Below are 8,604 nucleotides of genomic sequence, written 5' to 3'. Positions count from 1 at the left end.
GACGCATTGTTTAGTCAATGATAAGAAATGTTTTGAGAAGCTAAATGCCAATAGGGAAAGTATTTGTTTAGCTAATGGCTGGAAAATTAATGCCGCTACTGCTACATCACTGGCATCTGACTGAATCACAAACTTTCTAGTTGGGTCCGGATGTTGCAGGATTGGTTCCTTTGCAAAAAGTCTTTTTAGGCCTTCAAAAGCCTTTTGGCATTCTGTTTTCCACCTAATTGGCTGAGAAGGTTTGGGTTTAGTAGGAGTGAACCCGGTTTTTAGGAATTCAGTTAAAGGCAAAGCAACTTCAGCAAAAGCTGGAATTAACTGTCGATAGAAGTTTGCGAATCCTAAGAAATTCTGCAGTTGTTTGCGCGTGCGAGGAGCTTGCCATTCGAGCACAGCCTTCACCTTGGCTGGGTCCATCTCTATGCCTTAGGTTGAGATGCGATACTGAAGTTTTGTGAAATTCGCATTTGGAAAGTTTCACATAGAGCGTAGCAGCCAAAGGTTTTTTCAAGACTTGCCTCACCAATTTGACATGGTCAGGCAGGTTTTGACTATAGATAAGTATATCATCTAAATACATGAGGACGCCCTCGTAAAGGTGGGCGTGTAATACTTCATTGATGTACTGCATGAATACCGTGGGGGCTCCTTTTAGGCCAAATGGCATGTCACGGAATTGGAAACTTCCCAATGGGCAGTTAAAAGCTGTCTTCCATTCGTCCCCTTCCTTTATTCTGATGCGATAATAAGCCTCTCTTAAATCCAGCTTGGTGAATATTTTCCCCTTTCCTAGATGATTGAGTAGATCCTTCATAAGGGGGTGGGGATAAGTGTTCTGTATGCACACTGCATTTAGATTGCAAAAATCTGCTACCAGACTAATGCCGCCATCTTTTTTCTTCTTAAAGAGCATTGGGACTGCTATTTTGGAATTTGCAGGCTGAATGAATCCCCTTCTCAGGTTGGTGTCTATGTACTTTCTCAGCTCTTCCACCTCCCTTGGTGACATTGCATACATTCTAGGTCTTGGGAGAGCTGCCCCTGGCTCAAGTTCTATTGCACAGTCTGTGGGTCTGTGAGGTGGCAATTCATTGCAATCTTCCTCACTGAAAACTCTCACCAAGTCTCTGTATTCAAGGGGTACCTTTTGGAGACCTGGCAGTGTCCTTTTCTTCATTGTTGCGGCTACTGAGGGCCCATCTGCTCTCTGTTGGGGGAAAGGACATTTCCTGTCATTTTCTGTGGGAGGAGTAGGCCGTATGCAAAGGAAAAGCTTGCGATATCCATCCTCCCACTTTATAGTGGGGGTCCATTTATCCAACCAAACCAAATCCAGGATGGTGGCTTCTGACATTTGGGGGGCAACTATGAACCGCAGGAACTCACGATGTCGACCTATTTGTAACTCAACTAGTTCTGTCAGGAGCATGGCCGGCACCCCGCCTATGAGGGAACCATCCACTTGTTGGAAACGGATGGGTTTGGCTAAAGGTTTGGTTTGGATTTTTAATCTTTGCACTACTGCTTTGCTGATTAGACATCTGGAGCATCCTGTGTCTAGCAGGGCCTTTACTTCCTCCTCCCCCCCCCGTGGTGATTACTTTAATCTTCACCTTAAGGAGGAATGGGGGAATGGGTTCACTCATCATTGGGTTGTCTCCTCCAGCCAGTTCCTTGTTTCAGTTGGGGCTGGGTGCTGAAGGGATGTCTTCTTCGGGCCCAGGGGTATCCTCAGGAGGGAACAGCTCCGTTGTTTGAAAAGCCGTGCGTCCTGGTTCAGAGGGTCTTCCAGATCTCTTCCTTACTATTGCGTGAGGTTTGGCTCTTGGGAGAGAGGGGGGGGCTGGTGCCAGGCAGTCAGATGCTCTGTGCCCTTGTTTACCGCACTGGTAGCAGGTTACTCCCTTCATGGATGAGAAGGGTCCAGCTGGCGAAGGAAAGGGCGGCGTCCTGGAGGTTTGTTAGTGGCCCGGGGTGGTGGTGGTTTCTTTTCAGTGTGAACCACCTCATCCAAGATAATTGCTGTGGTGTAACAATTCTGAATGGCCCAAGGGATTCCCTGGATTTCACATGCCCTTCTTAATTCTGGGTCAAAAGCATTTTTGAAAGTATGGACTAATAATCTTTCGGGCCTGTCTCTTAATTTACCAGCAGCTCTTCTGAATCCCCACACCAGTTCCTTCACTGTTTGGCCTGCTTGTTTTAGCAACCCAATCTGCTTTTCTGCATCTACCTGGCTTGCAACATCTTGAAATCTCAACCTCATTAACTCAACAAATCCTGCCACATCATTTAGCTCATCAAATAGTTCAGCTATAAACTCAGCTGCTTCCCCTTCATTTAAACCCTCAGAAATGGCCTCAATCAGTTTGCCATCTGTTGGAAACAAATGGCCATGTTGCCTTACAAATGCTCCCACTCTGTAGAGAAAGTAATTAAGTTTCTTTGGACACCCATAATATTTTGCCTGGAAGGAAGGTGGGCCAGGCAATCTAGAGGGGGCTGCAGCAGGCAAAGCAGCAGGCAAAGGGGTGTTAACCAATGGATGCATCCTCCTCACTGTTATACCCCCCCCCCACTGAGAAGGCGGCTCCTGTCTCTGTCTCATTCCGCTGGCAGGGGTAAGAACAAGGGGAGGAGGCTGGGCAGGGAAAGAAACGGCAGTCGTTCTCACAGTTTCACTCAAAAGGCTTGGCTGTTGGAATTCCTGAGCAGGGGGGCGGTAAGGGCCCCACTAGCACTGGGCCCATCCTTTCCCTGGAATATACACAGTTCTAGACGTCTTCATCTCAAGGAGTTCCCCAGGCTCTTGTCTCCCTTGCTTGAGGCCTCCCCCATCAGATCTGGGTGCCAGCCTGGGCTCAGAAGGAAGGGTCACCCAGGTAGTTTTCAATTCTGCTGCAGCACCATTAGGGGTTTCACTCGCAGTCGTGTGGAAAGAAAGGGTTTCTTCACTTCACAGGGTCTCCTTCCCTAACCCAGCATTAAAATCCCTTGGGGCTTTCAAGGCCCATCCGCGGGCCTGGGGGCTTTGTTTAGGGGTTGTTCCACTTACAGTCAGACGTCCAAAATAGTCAGGGAGATCTGCCAAGGACTGGCTCCTGGACACCAATTGCAGGCTCCCAAATTCAGGCTGGTCGACAACTTGGCTTCTCAGCAATCTTCAATATGCAGGGGGTGACCAGTCAGCACTGAATTGTGTCTCAGTTCTCTTGGTCAGAGGGTCCTGGCCTCCCACAGCTCCAAGAAGAGTCAATTCCTGAGGGGGGGTTGTTTTATCAGCAGCTCTCTTCCGCCGTGCCCCTCCCGTGCTTTCATCTCTTTTTGCTCCATCTGGAGGACGGGTTCTGGAAATTCCAAGCCCTCCTTGCTTAGGGACTTCGGTTAACCCCTTCTTTTGCATTTCTCCTGAGTTTACTCCTCCGCCGGTAGCTGGTAGCAGAGGGAGGGGAGCTCAGGCCCCTGAAGAAGATGAGAATCAGAATTTGTATGTCAGCGTTCTAAATAGCATCTGAGAAATAAAACAAGTCCCAGTCTATTTCTCTCAATCAGAGCTTGATTTATTAACAGAACCATGTTAGCTACGCCATTGTCATTCTGATTCTGAGTACTTCCCAGAATGCCACCTAGGTTAAGGTTCATCTTACATCCCCCACACCCACAAGCTCATCACGAGAGGCAGTCTGTGTGCAGGGGTTATCAACTTCCTCTTCTCTTCAGTTGAGGCAGAACAAATGGTGGCCTTGGCATGGAGAAAGGAATCTTTGTGTCTAGTAACTTTCCCCTCTGACTACTCACTACCCCTCCCATCCCCCCTTCTGTTGTGTCAGGCTGAACTCTCTAACTCCACATGAAGACTTCGTCCTGTCACAAGGCTTTAGTAGCTTGTGCAGGTGTGGAACCATCGCATTATGGAGAGCTTAAAATGTTTACAGATAAAGAGAAGAGGCATTGGCATGATGCTATGAGAAAAGAGTTAGCTGCCATGAAGGAGTTGGATGTTTATGAAGAAGTACAGTTACCTCCTGGAGAGCATATGGTGGGAATTTGTTGGGTCTATAAAGTTAAGACTGAGTCCAGTGGTGCTCTGAAGTATAAGGCTAGATTAGTAGCGCAGGGTTTTTCCCAGATGGAGGGTGACTATGATGAAGTATTTGCTCCAAGTTTGAGAGCGGCAACTCTGAGGACAGCGTTAGTGTGAGCTGCGAAGCACAAATATTGTGTGTACCAGTTTGATGTGGAAATGGCATATTTGCACGCGCCATTGTAGCATAATTTTTTTATGAGAATTCCGCCTGGTGTCAAGCATGACAAGGATCGGTGTTGGAAGCTTAAGAAAAGCTTGTATGGATTGAAACAATCTGGTTTTGAATGGAACGCCATGATTGTGAAAGCATTAGAAGGTATGGGATTTTGTGCAAGTAAAGCTGATCCCTGTATGTTCCTGAGAAATAGAAAAGATTCCAAGGAATTGTTGTTATTGTTTACAGATGACATTGCGATAATAGCTAGGTATGTTGAAGCTGTAAATAAGATTGTGCAGGATCTGGAAAAGAGGTTTAGGATCAGGAAACTTGCCATTATTTAGGCATTGACATTGAGAAAACCAAGACTGGTTTTAAGTTGTCACAAGCTAGGAAGATTAACAGTCTGTTGAAAAAATATAATATGGAAAGCTGTAAGGTTGCAAGGACTCCAATGGAGAGTAGCTTTGTGCATGGAAATACAGAAGGGAAGGCTGTTGATAGGGAACTTTATCGTTTGTTTGTTGGTAGCTTGTCTTATTTGAGACTTTGGTCACAGCCTGATATTGCTTTTAGGGTTAATCAGTTGACACGGTGTAGTAAGGAGCCGACAGATTATCACTGGAAGGCTGTTAAGAGGATTTTACGGTATTTGAAAGGGACTATGCATCATAGTTTGTTTTTAGAGCCAGATGATAGTTTGAAACTGGTGGCATATGTGGATGCTAGTTTTGGCTCAGATAGTGTGACCAGGAAGTCTACTACAGGTTTAGCGATATTATTTGGAGGTGCCTTAGTAGGGTGGAAATCCATTAGATAGCAGCATATCAGTCTGTCTACGATGGAAGCCCAGTTTGCCAGTTTGTCACAATTGTGTATGGATTTAGTAGTATACCGGCAATTGCTGATGGATCTTGGTGTGGAATGCCATAAACCAGTTGTTGTTTATGAGGACAACCAGTCAGCATTGGCCATGGCAAAGGGTAGAGCTGTGAAAACACCTCGAAGCACACAGACTTACGGTATTTTAATGTAAGAGAGTGTGTTAAGGATGGCCTAATTCACTTGGAGTACTGTGAAAGTTCTGATAATCTTGCTGACAATTTCACCAAGGTGCAGGGGGCTAAACCACATATTGATATTTGTACCAGATATAACCTGAAACCTTAAATGGGACTGTGTTTAAATGTCAACCCCAAAGGGGGAGATTGTTAGTACAAGGTACATGGTTGTTAGGGTTTGCCATTATAAACTACCTATTGTAGTCTCTTGTACTATCACTTTAAATATTTTGGGCTGGTTCGCCATAAGAGGGTGCCAGTACTCCTTCCCTCAATGATGCTTTAACTCTCATTCGCTTTTGCTTTGCCTTGAGGGAGGAGTGTATTTGCTTAGTGCGCATTATATTGGATGGCTTAGTGCTTGTTATGGATTGTTTCTATTTTGTATATATGTAAATAGTACTTATTAAGTATAACTAAGTCTGTGTCTTTTTCTTTGGTTTTACCACACATCCACACACTGTTAAAATTCTCTGCTCAGTGTATGTCAAAGGTCTCATAGCTTAGTTATACCGAGACATACCAACATTAACAATGACTGGGAAAGAGGCCCGAATACTAACCATGTCCATCCTACAGCTATGACTAAAACCTGAGAGCCGGTTCATTTATCTGTGGATCCTGAGGCGCCACCCAGCGACAATTATGAGTCCGGTCCAGCCGAGGCAAATGCCTCGAACTTGATGTTCTAGCGAGTTCCAAAGACAGCTCGAGAGAGAAAACACATCTTCTCCAATTGCAGTCAGTGCCCCAAATGAACTGTGCAGGTCAACTAGAGCAGTATCACACCCCACGGTACCTAAATGATTATGTATGCAAAATTATGTGCTGAACTAAGGGGGGAGGGATTCTATGTCCTGAGAAACTGGGAAGTTTTTACTCCAGTCAGACCAGGAACTTAAGCAGGTAAATTCTGATTGGCTCCTGAGTTAAAGGGGCTCCCTATTTAAACCTCTGCCTATAGCAGGATCTTGTTGTTTGCTATGACCAATAAAGAGCTGAAGTCACTATACCATGCTTTCCTCTTCAGTAGAGGAACTTAACAGCAGTGAAAAATTGTAAATATAAATTTCACGTGCTCATTTCAAATAATTAAAAGATTGAAAGATCAGAGATATATATGAATAGGCAATAAATGTATTTACAAATCTCGCACCTTCCTTTTAGTGATCTGTTGGAAACAAATTGCCATGAAATTTAACCCACGAGTGGCTGTATAATGGACAATTTAAAAGCAGACCGAGCATAGTAAGGACAGAATTTTATAATTTGCAGTATTTGTTATGTCTGCCCAGTAATTGGGTACCGTTGTTTTATTGGTTACCCTGTCACTAAGGGAAAGTTATTATGTTTTGGCCGGAGAATTGCCTTGCGTCTATTGGTTAGTTGTACGTTGCTCGGGGTATAAATATCCTGTCAAACTGTTGGCTGGAGATTCCGTTCTATTATGTGTATTCGTGTACTAGTTAATAAAGTAAGTTCTGCACTGGCCAGCCTCCGACTTATTACTGGCGACAAGGATTCCGCCCCCATGTCGTGTCCATTTTCCGTCTCAGGACAACTTATCGAGTCGCCATGTCAACGCAATTGACATTTCCTCCCTTCGATCCTTTGGGTGAGACGTAGGATTTGTATGTTGCGAGGTTTGATTGCTTCCTCATTTTCTAATGGTTATACCGAAATTTCGGGGGATCACAAGCATTCCTATTTCCTGGGGTTCTGTGGTCCCGAAATGTTTGAAATGGCACGGGCCATGTTCGCTACTACTTTACGGAATTCCTGGAACGGTGCCATATTTTGACAATGTTCTTGTTTCCGCCCACTCTGAGTCCAAAATCTTTGCCAGGGTGAAATTGGCCTTGTCTAAATTCCAGGAGTTTGGTTTCAAAATTAAGGCACAAAAATGTGTATTTGGGATACCAAGGGTGGAGTTCCTTGGATTTGTCATTGATGTGGCTGGTATCCACCCTACTCCTGAGAAAACATTGGCCATCCAGAATGCCCCCGCCCCTCAGTCTAAAGTTGAGTTACAATCATTCCTTGGACTGCTTAATTTTTATGCAGTCTTTATTCCGCACAAGGCATCCCTGGCTGAGCCTCTCCACCGACTTTTAGACAAAAACAGGAAATGGGTCTGCGACCCTAGGGAGGTGGGCGCTTTTTTGGTCATAAAAAAGATACTGACCTCAAATGCTGTCCTGGCCCAATATTCCTCCAGTCTCCCATTGGTCCTAACCTGTGATGCATCCCCCTATGGGGTAGGGGCGGTTCTGAGTTATAAATTGCCAAATGGGTCAGAGGTTCCCCTCGCATTTTTTTCAAGGACCTGGGCCAAAGCCGAAAGGCATTTCGGCCATTTAGACCATGAAACCCTGGCTTTAATAGCTGGAGTCCGCCGTTTTCATGAATATCTTTACGGCCGGACTTTTGATCTCATGACAGACCACCAGCTGCTTTTGGGACTCCTCTCCGGTGACTGCCAAAGCCCGGCAGTTCTGTCTCCACGGATGTCCCGTTGGATAATTTTTTTTAGCTAACTACTCTTGATATACCAGCCGGGGCGTCACATTGCAGACGCCCTAAGCCGCTGTCCGTTGCCAGACTTACTAGCTGCCCCTGCCCCTGCTTCTTCTGTCTGGGTGATTACTGAAAGCCCTTTGGCCATGTCCGCCTCCGATGTAGCTTGGGCAACCCGTCGTGACCCAATTCTGTCTACTATAGTACAGTGGGTCCTCCGGGGTTGGCCCCCATCCTCGCCCTCCGCTGACCTTGTACCATTTTTTAAATGTAAGACGGAATTTTCTGTTGTCCAAGGATGCCTATTAAGAGGGTGCCGGGTTTGTATACCACGACCACTGAGGGACAGAGTTCTCTCCCTTCTCCACAGAGGTCACCCTAGGGTGGTTCGTATGAAGGCACTAGCAAGGGGATATGTCTGGTGGTTGGGTCTGGATCATGATATTGAGAATCGAGTAGCTTCCTGTATGCCTTGCCAAGAACACTGCCCAATGCCACCTCACTTGCCGCCTTTAGTATGGGAAGCCCCATCCAGGCCTTGGACCCGGCTGCACATTGATCTGGCCAGGCTTTGCATTTGAGCTTCTTGTTCCTTGGATCAGGTGTTCTTGATAACCGTAGACACGTACTCGCAATGGTTAGAAGTCAGCCGCCTTCGTTCCACTTCATCTCTGGCCATTACCCGTGAGTTGAACTCTCTTTTTTCCACCCACGGCTATCCAGACTTAATTGTCTCAGATAATGGTCCACAGTTTACTTCATCCCTTTTTAAAGGGTTTTTA

The sequence above is a fragment of the Erythrolamprus reginae genome, chromosome 4, assembly GCF_031021105.1.
Source record: "Erythrolamprus reginae isolate rEryReg1 chromosome 4, rEryReg1.hap1, whole genome shotgun sequence".
Lineage (NCBI taxonomy): Eukaryota > Metazoa > Chordata > Lepidosauria > Squamata > Dipsadidae > Erythrolamprus > Erythrolamprus reginae.
The sequence above is the reverse complement of the archived record's forward strand: the minus strand, read 5'-3'. Positions refer to the sequence as shown.